We start from the raw sequence: 12,990 nt of genomic DNA, 5'->3' as shown, positions 1-12,990 counted from the left end.
TGACGAGTCAATATATATGGTGCAGCCGGAGAACTTTGAATCTGAAGATTCAAAGCACCTAGTATGCAGATTAAAGAAGTCTATCTATGGTCTAAAACAAGCGTCCCGTCAATGGTACCGAAAATTTGATTAAGTGGTAATCTCATTTGGTTTTAGAGAAAACCCTGTTGATCAATGCATATATGTCAAGTTCAGTGGGAGCAAGTTTGTTATACTTGTTCTGTATGTGGATGATATATTGCTTGCGAGCAATAATAAGGGGCTGCTGCATGAAGCCAAGTCATTTCTATCCAGTAATTTTGAAATGAAAAATCTTGGTGAAGCATTATTTGTCTTAGGCATACAGATTTATCGTGATCGTTCAAGAGGCATTCTTGGACTTTCACAGAAAGCCTATATTGAAAAAGTGCTTATGAGGTATGACATGCAAAATTGCGCACCTGGTGACACACCAGTGTCTAGAGGTGACAGATTCAAACTCAAAGGAACCACGAGCCCATAAGGCAAGTAAACACATTGAGCGCAAGTACCACCTGATACGAGATATTGTCAAACGGGGAGAAGTCGCTGTGGTCAAGATTACATCAGAGGATAACCTGGCAGACCCTTTCACAAAGGTCCTTCCAGCAAGAACTTTTGATCGGCATGTGGAGGGGATGGGAATCAGATGTATGGCAGCATATGAGGCAGCGTAGTCTTCTAGTATAAGTGGGAGATTGTTGGGATGTATACCAGAATCCTAGCTATGTAAATAAACATTCTGAAATAAGAATCACATTTGATCAATATTTGCATTTAGTTTTTATTGTAAATAAACATGGTGTGCGGAGTCACACACAGAAGATCATGTTGTCAGTTCCTTATAGATTATAAACAGTGTTCACAACCAAGATGGATTGGACAAACCATTGGATTGGTTGTAGTGTAATTTGGTCTTAGTCTGTCTTGACTATAGAATTACACTAGTACACTAAGTGTGTATTGAACAGGACCATCTGAGGATTGTTCGATTTATACTGACTATATAATCGAACTAAACCTCTGTTATTATAGATGTACATGCTCTTAATCCCGATATAATAACAAACACATGTGCTTAGTATGTACTTCTTTAATTCATTCAAGGGTGAGATTTAGATCGATAGATCAATAGGCCCGATGAGTTGGGAAGTAGTATTATGTACATGATGTGTTGTTGATTATAGAAGGAAACTGTGTCCTATAATCTAGGCTGATGATGTCCCCTTGAGGAGCTCATAAGGATTATCATGTAAACCCTGCAGGTGGACCTTGTCCGCATGATAATAAGGTTGAGTGGTACTACTCTTGGATTAGAAGTTGATTAAATTCGAGTTGTCAGTAACTCATCTAATTGACGGACATACGATATCTTAAACACAGGGAGACTAATGTACTGATAGTAAGAAGGAGCCCATATTATAATATGTGATTGGTGCAGTAGTGCTCTTGTAGTGACATTTTTTTTCATTGCTAATAAGTTGTTGTACAATTTTACGGTGGACAAATAGAAATTCATTGTAAATTTTGCATCAGAAAAAATTTTGTTGTAAAATTCATCGTAAATCAGTGATAAAAAATATTGTTCGTTGCAAAACAACAACTCTAGAATTTCGGCCCTATTCAGCAATGAAAAATATTTTCATCACTGGTTAATTAACGATGAAATTCAGCTTATTACCATATTGGCGATGAAAATCGTCACCAATTTCAAACACATGGAATTTATCTTGTAAATAAAAGCACATTACACTTTATAAAATGTTGTCCTCTCATTTGTTAAGGCTCAAAATTAAAAATCGGATAGGTCCATAGCACACCACAAAAAAACCACTGAATAGAGACGGAATTAGCGACGGAAATATATTCCGTCGCTAAATATAGAGACGGATTTATTTTATCCGTCGCTAATCGAGGCTTTAGCGACGGGAAAATAATTCCGTCTCTAATTCCGTCTCTCTAGCGACGGAATATATATTTCCGTCTCTAAATAGAGACGGAATAGAGACGGAATTATTTTCCGTCGCTAAAGTTTCGATATCTAAATATTATAAATTGTCAGCATTTAAAATGTAGCGACGGAAATTTATTTTCCGTCTCTACCTTAACGACGGAATTTTAATTCCGTCGGTACCTAGAGACGGAAAAAATATTCCGTCGCTAGGTAGATAGTATTAGGGTTTCGCCGCCGCTTTTTTTTTTTTCCTCCTGTGCGAACAGATCTGCTCCTCTCCTCCTGCGCGATTCTCTCCCTCTCCTCTCTCTCGCTGCGAAATCGTTTTCCCGGCGTCCTCTTCCTCTCTGGCGAACTGTCCTCCCGGCGCCCTCTCCTCCTCCGGCAAACTCTCCTCCCGGCGGCCTCTCTCTCCGTTCTCCGACGCCAAGAGCTCCGCGCGTTCTCCGTCCAACTGAGCTCCCGCGCGAACAGATCTTCTCCGGCGAACTCCTCTTCCGTCAACAGATCTTCTCCACCTTGTAAGGCTTCCTCCGGCTGATGTTTGTATCTCTGTTCAGTTGCTAATGGGTAATCTAGTTGCTAATGAGTAATCTGTGCATTTTAGACGGACTGCAATTTCATGAGAACCAAAAGCTTTCTATGATACCATGATTGCACCAATAGCTTTTCTCATATTAAGCAGCATGATTCCATGATTGCACCAGAAGTTTAATTTTTTGTAATACTTAGTTTTCCTTTTTTGCTTAGTTGATTCAATCGATGAACATTGTGTGATCTGCAAGAAATCCTGATTATAAGTATTTAAGGTTTGGGTGATGTGCTTAGATAGTTGGATGTTGGAAAAATAGGGTTATTATCTCGGATTATTTGATAATACTCTGATTCAACTAATAAAACTGATCACCTACATAACTTTTTGAAGGTCAATGGAAAATGTGCATTATGAACTACTGGGTCACATGTATTATAAACAGAGGAACTAGGCTAAGTACTTGAAGAGAGCTAAGAATGTAAATTCAAAAAATTAGCTTCAATTAATATACTTTCAATTAAAGAGTCTAAGTCATTAATGTTCAATCTAGCATGAATAAAGCTAACAATAGATTAGATGTACAAATATTGTCATTTGTATTATCCTCAAGTTTACAAATATTTGCAAAAGGTTACAATGTATATGAACAAAATTTGGATGTACACTAACCTTGTTCCGCATTGTCAGAAAGCTAAAGTCATCAAATGACATTCCAATTGGGTCTCATATGACTCCATCTTCTAACAATCAACTCAGATGGCAAAGATTTTATGTTGAAGTTACCCTTGGCTGCCATTCTTCATCTAGTGACAATATTTTGGCGCCTGACCTCGTTTACATATAGTTATACTACGTTATTGTATTTTGACATTTTAGACAGTATCAGTGTATGCAGATATATTGATGTAATTGTATCAGATTGTTGGACATTTGTGTTGTATTAGATGTTGTATTAGCGGATGTAATAGAAGTTCGACATTTGTGTTATGTTAGATGTTGGATTTAGAGGTTGTATTAGATGTTCTACATTTGTGTTATGTTAGATATTGTATTAGATGTGTTGTTTTATTGTTATGTATATGTATACAGGGAATATGAAAAAACAAAAAAATATTAAAAAAATTAAAAATAAATAGCGACGGATATTTTTAAATCCGTCGCTATATAGAGACGGATAATTTTTTAATCCGTCGCTATTTGCAAGACAATCCACGTGGCCATTTTCTGGATTTAGCGACGGACTTATTGTTTCCGTCGCTCATTAGCGACGGAAAAATAGTTCCGTCGCTATTTGTGGTAGGATTCCACGTGTCGATTTATCGGCTTTAGCGACAGAATTTATATTCCCGTCGCTAAATTAGCGACGGAAAAATAAAATTCCGTCTCTAACTTTAGAGACGGAAATAAAATTCCGTCTCTAACTTTAGAGACGGAAATTAAATTCCGTCGCTAATTATTTGAGACGGAATTATAAAGTCCGTCTCTAATTAGAGACGGAAATATATTTTCCGTCACTAAAGTGACGTCAGCGACCGAATTTTTCGCGTGGTTTAGTTCCGTTTCTAATCGGTCGCTAATCCCGAATAGCGACCGATTAGAGACGGAATTAGTCCGTCGCTAATTCATATATTTTTTGTTGTGGCAACTAATTAAGCATTATTAAATCTTCTCATCCTCATCAATCTTCCAATTTTCATATGCTTAAACTTAAAAGAAAATCCCCAATGTAATAGTCATTGTCATAGTCGTCATTGATATCATTTTGTACAATTGAGCAAGAAACATAAAAAATAGAGCTCACGGCCAATCAAGTTTGTGGTTGGGGCTGAGCTCACATCTGACCAAACTCGCGGTTGTGATTGAGCTCACGGTCAGACAAAGCTCGCCACCAGAGCTGAGCTTGCGGCCGAGTGGGCTTGTGACCAGAGTTGAGCTCATGATTGGGCGAGCTTGCGACCAGGGTTGAGCTCACAGCTAGCCTCGCTGCCAATTACAGTGGCGCTCGAGGTCGTGCTCGACCTCACGGGCATGGCTGAGGAGCCGACCACCACACCTCACCGCACCTAGATAGAGCGGACAGGATAGGGGAAAGGAGAGAGAAGAGAATCATAGATGTACCAATAACAGATCACGTGCTTTGCGAGTTGGAGAGAATTGGAGATCGGCATTGCATGCATGCAAGAGAGATATTTTGAGTTAGAAGAGATTTTAATCCTTAAATTTAGCAATGAATCTTTAATTTGTCATTGAATCAGCGATAAATTTGAAATTCGTCATTGATTCAGCAACGAATTCTGGATTCATCGCTAAACTTAAGAATCAGATCTGAATTTATTTTAATTTTAGTGGTGAATTGTAAATTCATTGCTAATTGACAATTAATTTTGCGATAATAATATTTTATCTATGACGAAATTTTTCATTGTTAATTTTATGATAAAAATTATTTTTGTTGCTAATTTCATTGTTGTTGTACGATGAATTTATTTTTGCTACTATATTTGTTGCTGATTTTATTTTGATCGCTACAATTGATCTGTAAATCTATGTTTTTTTAGTGGGATAAATATTATTTGTGATAATGCGAAGGAGAGCTAGATCATGTCTTTACTAAATTAACACATGTAGCTTACACTGAATAAGGAAAATGAGTTCCCAATCTGGAACCGTCAGACACAATCTAGCACTACTCTGTTCATGAGTTCCTCAATGTGTTTCAGTATCTTCTTGCATGTTGCTGCAGGTGGCTCTTTTTTCTTTCACGATGTCGATTCAGTTTGCGGTCATCTTCGATCATCACTTGCTTTACTTTTAAATCAAAGCCCAAAGTGAAGCCCCTTGTTCTGCCTCCAAAGAGAAGTATGGTCTCAACCTAATTAAAATTCTTCTTCATGAATAGGAAATCAAGAAAGAAGGGATATGGCCACTATTGGAGACTTTCCACGAGACCTTTATTTATAGCTTGTAGAAGAGGTATTCATAGAGATGCAATGGGCAAGATAGATATATAAACATATCTTTTAATAAAATAAAAATAATTAAACATATATTTTATAAAAATTAATGAACAACAAAAAGAAAAAAAAACTAATGAGAGCAACCGATTCATATTTATCAGTTTCATAAGTGTTGTTATATCATTTAGTAACTTGGAATCTGTTCATATCACAATGATTTCACTCATTAATATTTTGTCTGCTAAACTTTGCTTCCATTTTCTGAAAAAAAAACACTCATCTGATACTGCTTTCTTTGAGTTGCTTGCTATTGCTTGAGGTGAAACTTTAATTTCAGTGAAAAGCAGAATGTAATCAGTGTTAATATAATGGAATTGACTTGTGTATTAGAGTTATGCTACTGCTCTCGCACTGGCTATAGCAAGCACAAGTGCTCCTGCTCCAGATGATAAATTTGCTGCGCAAGGATGAAGTTCTTTTGAATAGTAATTAGCGATTTCGAATAGTGGATCGTAATCGCCTTTGAATGTTTTTTTGAACCGTCGAATCGATGATTCCAAATCATTGAGCCATCAATTTTGAATCGTGATCAAGTCTACTACTCAAATTGTTCTATTTTCATGTGGCTATTAACTTATTCATTGAAGCTAGGCCGTTTTTATATGGCAGGTGAGATGGATATATCATCTGGGACATAATCATTAGGCTTTCAACATCACTTACAATCATATAATTAAACACGCCAATATAATACTTAAAGATCAATAGAGCTTCATAGTTATTAGGAAATTGGAAGCCAACTATGAAGCATGCCCCTATATGATTGTTTTGATAGGTTTTCTAACACGCGAATTGTACTCTGTATATGAATCCGTAAAGATTCAACCAATTTGAAAACTTGATCTTATCATTGATTCTAGCATTCGAACAAAAGCAGAGTGACAACTATAAATCAATGGTAGCAAAAGGTGGAACCGCCATTACTTGTTGTCGAGACCCTGCTAGGCCCCACAAGTGTCCAGATCAAGAAGACAAGAAGGTCATTGTGGTAGATAGATTTTCTCATCATGGCTAGCGCAAGGGTGATGAACAAGAGTGATGAACAACTATTAAAATATCGAGAAATGATATTTATCATGATAACCTTCGAGGACCCAACCCTATATGACACCATAATTGCATGCAGTGGGTTATCAGCCCATCCATCATATATAGTACAAACTGCAAATGTTCTATCATGCTACGATTTCATATCCTTTAATATCAACTACTCTAAAATATCTATTAGATTGCTTTATTAGGCTTATCCGAAATGACAATTTTACAACCACAATATGTAGGTCCATCAAATAGAAAAATAATATCAACAATCTCCCACGTTGACTTTATGTGATTCTACCCATAACATAGTCAAATTTCTTTACTTGAGCTTAACAATACCACTGAATGGTATGAATACCCTTTAGAATAATCTGATCAATAATTCTTGTAGTATAGGGTTAAAGTGGTCATTGTTAGTATATCTATAACAAGATTAATTAATATCCACAATACTATTGCTACTAATGACATAGATCTAATATGGATATATAGCATAAAAATAATATGAAATATGATACACATGTCTATTTTCAACTAATCCTTCTTATGATCCAAAAAGGTCCAACATCATATTTATAGAGCTATTATATGGTGTCAACCCATGGCAAGGTGAACAAATCCACTAGAAATTCATCATATAGTAGGGTGGGGTGGGGTAGGGCGAGACGGGACGGGGCGGGCCGGCCCACAATTAACTTGGCTGGTTAAGAAATCTCTAACCCAACCTAAGGTGGATTGTGAGTTAGGCGGGGCAACCCACAGTCTGTCAAAAAATTTAAAAAATATATAAAAAATATTAAAATTTTAAGTTTAGATTGTAGTTTAAATGAGACAAGTTAAAAATTTTAAATTTAGATTGTGATTTAAATAAATCGAACTCACTAGTCTATTGAGTTTTCTACTTTAATTTTAAATTTTAAAGAAAAAATTAAGTTTCCTCAACCTGCGAGCCAACTGAAGTCCACCACGGGCCAACCCACACAGGTCACGGGGCTAGGCGGGTAGGCCCACCTGAACCCATCTTAAATGAATTGATAAATTTCAACCCAACTCGTTGAAATTATTTGACGAGACGGACAAATCCGATGAAACCAACCCAAATTGACGGCTCTACATATTTATAAGCATCATATGCTAAACAACAATAGTAAATCATAATTTTCTTTTTTTATCCAAAAGGGTCTAATATCATATTTACAAGCATCATACGCTAATAGCTAAAGTAAATTAATCATTATATTTTTATTTTAGAGTTGTCAAAACAATATCTTTAAACCTTAGTATGTACAATAAATTAAAATCTATATGTGTCAATCAGCTTGAAATATAAAATATCAAATACAAACTCTTACTTCATCCAAAAGAAAGCCCCCCATACTATCCACATGCTTATGAAACACCTTGGGTTGCAAGCTCTTGATGAGTGGATTAGTTATCATGGAATCTGTGTTAATTATATGCTCAATTGACACTTGACCACTTTAAACTTTTTCTTTCACTGTTAAGAACTTGATGTCGATGTATTTAGACTTTGACGAACTATGATTGTTCTCGGAATACAACTCGACAATTTTATTATCAAAGTTGATCCTTAATGGTCTCTCAATACCACCACAACAATTGCAATCTTGTGATAAAGTTCTGCGACTATATCCCATGATTGGATGTCTTATAGCACGCTATGAATTTTACCTCCATGGTAGAAGTAGTTATGAGTGATTGTTTCATACTTTTCCATGATATAGCTTCTCTAGCCATCATAAAAAAAATGATGATAAATCCTAGTCAGTCTCATGGATTCAATCCCTGGGGGTGACCAACCCGGTCCCACGGAAGTTTCCCATCGACCACCAGGGTAAATCGGGAAGCGCATACGGCGACCAATCCAGATGCCCAGCATCCTTTGATTGTGTTCCCCATTTGGAAGAAAATTCTTGCAAATACGCCGTAGCTGGAGATCGAACCGTGGGTCCCTAGGTCACAACCCGGATGTCCTACCGTTGCACCATTGCCCCGGGGACTCTCTAGCCATCATAAAGATATAGTTTGAAGTGGATCTCATGCTATTTAAGTATTTAATAAAGTCGGAGTCTGAATATCCAATCACCTCCAAGTGACTAGATCTTCAATATGTGAGCATGAAATCTTTTATTCTTTGCAAATACCTCTTTTTTGCCACTCTCTAGTGATCATGTCCTAGGTTACTCAAATATCAATCCAACATCCTACTATATATGTATGTTATATTCGCATGCGTACATACTTGAGCATACATAAGACTTTTTATAGTTGAAGCATAAGTGAACTTATGCATTTTCTTTATTTCAAGTTCAAGTTGTGGATATTGCTGCAAGCTAAATTTGTTGTCTTTCACCGCAGACATGTTGCCAAGTTTATATGTCATACCTTCTAAACATCTTTTCAATGTAAGCCTTTTGTGAAAGTCCAAGTATACCGCCTGAACGATTACGATAGATCTGTATGTCCAACACAAAAGATGCACCACCAAGATCTTTCATTTTAAAATAATTAGATAGAAATAACTTAACTTCATGCATCAAACCCTTATTATTGTTTGTCAACAAAATATTGTCCACATATAGAACAAGTACAATGAACTTGCTCTCACTAAACTTGAGGTATATAATCTTTGAAACCAAATAAAGATATCACCTGATCAAATTTTTGATATCACTGATGGAATGCCTGCTTTAGACTATAAATATACTTCTTTACTAGGTGATCTAAATCCTTAGACTCAAAGTTCTCCAATTGTATCATGTATATAGACTCATCTATTTATTAATTGAGAAAAACAACTTTTACGTACATTTGGTGTAACTCTAAATTATAATGAGTCATGAATGTCAGGATTACCCTAAAGAGTCTTTCATTGAAACAGATGAGAAAGTCTCCTTGTAATTAATATTCTCCTTTTAAGTGAATTTTTAATAACAAGACGAGTCTTATATAAACAAGTGAGAAAGTCTCCTTGTGATCAATATTCTCCTTTTGAGTGAATTCTTTGGCAATAAGATGAGTCTTATACTTTTCGATATTTTTTTTTTGAATTCCGTTTGATTTTAAAAATCCATTCACAACCAATCAATTTCGCTCCTTTAGACAATACTATAAGTTCTCATATGTCAGCCATAGACTTTATCTCTTCGTCATGGCTTTGATCCACTTTCAAAATTAGGACATTATTTGACTTCATGAGAAGATGTAGAATCATTTTCCAATCCTATGTCAAACTCATGCTATTGAAGATAAACATAATCATATGAAGTTGTTGATCTCCTTTTCCTAATAACCTCTTTAAAGGCACTTGTACTTGAGTTGGTGGAGGCACTTCCTCAATCACAAGAAGCAATACCTCAATTTGAATGGATGATCCCTCCATTTATGTTAAAATCATTACCCTATCACTATCAATTGCAACAGTAGTAACTGTAGTAGGAAGGTCAATGATTTCCTCTTCAAAAGTTATATCACTTAGTGTCGTTCTCCCACAATCCTCAATAAATTTAACATTTCCATTTTTGAAAAAGGACCTATTTGAGGGGTCATAAAACTTGACGCTCTTTGACCTTTCAGAATAGATTACAAAATGGCAGTTGATAGTTCTTGAGTCTAATTTCCTTTCATTATACCTATAGTCTTAGTTGGACATTCTCAGACATGTATATGTCTAATGTTAGGTCTTTTATCAATTCATAATTCATAAGTTTGTCATTGTTTTACTATGTACTCTATTCAATAAGTAAATTGCAATCTTAATTGCTTCACCTCATAAAGACTCTAATAAGGATGAAAGGTCCATCATGCTTCTCACCATATCTTTTAGAACTCGATTTTATCGCTCAACTATACTATTCTGATGAGGATTACTTAGCATGGCATATCGAGGGATGATACCACATTCAACAAGATATTATGCAAAAGACCTAAGACGTTGTTCTGCGAATCTATCTATCTGTCATAGTATTTACCACCTTGATCAAATTTCATGGTCTTTGTTCCGGTTGAGAAGTGCGTCTAGACACGTCACCGGACCTCGCTCGCCGTGGGCTGGAACGGAAGAAGGAGGGGGAGAAGAAAAGAGCTGGGAGAACTTGAGGACCTCCGGGCCTGCGAACAGAGAAAACGTCAGTAGGAAGGCCGGGTGTTGCCCCGGCGCGACCACTCCGACGCTCAAGTCAGTGGAGAAAACGGAGAGGAAGAAGATGAACAGTATGCGAAGAACTTGAGCGTGTCAAGAGAGTAAGAGTTCGACCCCCTTTACCTGCGGAGCGGAGTGGTCTCTTTAAAGAGGAGATGGGCGTGCGTACGGGTCACGTCACCATTAAGAAAGGTCTCATCATGATTAATGAGGTGTCAAGAATAGTTGAGGTCCTATCCCATCGCTGTAGAAGGATCACTTCGCCCATATTTGTGCTCAGACCGCATTAAATAGCGTTAAATGGGGGCGTGGCCTTGTCAGAGACCATGATGAGGTGGGCCCGGGTGTGGCCGAGCGTTTTGATGAGGGGGTGGCCGAAGGGGAGCTGTCGTGGCCGAAGGACCGAGGGAGAGGATACGGCTAGTCTTCTGCCGGCTGTGAGGACTCGGTGAAGATCCTGCTGGCTGGCAGGATCCGGCTAGGCTTCTACCGGCTGCAAGGATCCGACGAGACTCCTGCCGACTGCAAGGATCCGGCTAGGCTTCTACCGGCTGTAAGGATCCGGCGAGACTTCTGCCGGCTGCAAGGATCCGACGAGACTTCTGCCGGCTGCAAGGATCCGACGAGACTTCTGCCGGCTGCAAGGATCCGACGAGACTCCTGCCGGCTGCAAGGATCCGGCTAGGCTTCTACCGGCTGCAAGGATCCGACGAGACTCCTGCCGGCTGCAAGGATCCGGCTAGGCTTCTACCGGCTGCAAGGATCCGGCGAGACTTCTGCCGGCTGCAAGGATCCGACGAGACTTCTGTCGGCTGCAAGGATCCGACGAGACTTCTGCCGGCTGCAAGGATCCGACGAGACTTATACCGGCTGCAAGGATCCGGCGAGACTTATACCGGCTGCAAGGAGCCGGCGAGACTCCTGCCGGCTGCGAGGACCCGGTCAATGAGAGGGGCCTCCTAATGAAAGGACCAACGTGAAACTTAGGGTCTGATCATGGTCACCCCTTGGGTTATCCCCGGAACAGTCTTGTTCTTTTTTCATAGTTGATTTTCAACTTTAGCTTTGAAAAGTTTCAACATGTCCAAAGATTACGATTTCTCATGAATAAGGTACAAATAACTGTATCATGAATAGTTATTTATGAAACTAATAAAGTATATTTGACCATTCTAAGAAATTTAAGAGAATAGTCCATGTATATATGTATGTATTAATTCTAAAACTTCATTACACTGATTTGCATCTTTATTCCTTTTATTAGTTGTTTTCCCTTTAACACATTCTATATAGATATCAAAATCTGACATATCAAGGGATTCAAGAATTTCTTACGACATTAATCTTTTAGATGTTGTTTGAATATATGTTATAAACGTCTATGTCATAACATGAAGGAATTCACATTTGTCAAATTTTATTTTGCACCTATGTTACTATATTCATTATTTCATTGTAATTGAAAGTTATGGTGTTTAATCTTATAGTTTATCAATTAAGGAATTAAACCAATCAAGATTGAAATTTGGAAGATATTAAAATTTTCACAAGAATAATCAGAATTGTCCAAATAAGAAACAAAAACTAAATTCTGTTGAAAAGACTATACTATAAAAGTATTTTTCAAATTCAAAAATACATGAGTTTCTAAATAATGTCTAAAAACACCGATTACTTCCACTCTAGCATTTTTATCATTTTCCATATAGATATATCTTTTACCATCAATTAGTAGTCGACTTCTGAGATAATTTTATATAGTGATACTTACGTGAGTGGTAGTACTAGTATCTATCCATTAAGTGTCATTAGGCACAATGTCAAATTGACTTCCAAACTAACAAAGTTAAGAAGTATATCTTTCTTAACAAGTTAATTTACCTACTTGGGGCATTCCTTCTTCATATAGTCAATCATCTTGCAAAAGAAATAAGTGAGTTCTTGATTTTATTTCTTTTGCACCTTATAGCCTAAAGCCACATAGTCTGAAATTTGTTTACCCTTACCTTTATTATTAGTCCTTTTTCTTTTCTTGCTTGGACCCTAATGAGTGGACGTCAAATGAATATGCGCAGATGTCTCATACCTTAATCTCTCTTTTTCTTACATACACTGAGCAATAAACTCATTCAAAGTCCACTTTTCTTTTTAAGTATTGTAGCTAATTTAAAAGGAATGAACTATGCAAGAAAAGATATCAAGACTAAGTGCAAAAGGATGCTCTCAGACATATCTAATTTTAGTTCTTTAAGTCTTGTTACCA

The sequence above is a fragment of the Curcuma longa genome, chromosome 8, assembly GCF_044706935.1.
Source record: "Curcuma longa cultivar G26 ecotype Majalengka, Jawa Barat chromosome 8, ITB_CL_G26_1.1, whole genome shotgun sequence".
NCBI classification, from domain to species: domain Eukaryota; kingdom Viridiplantae; phylum Streptophyta; class Magnoliopsida; order Zingiberales; family Zingiberaceae; genus Curcuma; species Curcuma longa.
The sequence above is the reverse complement of the archived record's forward strand: the minus strand, read 5'-3'. Positions refer to the sequence as shown.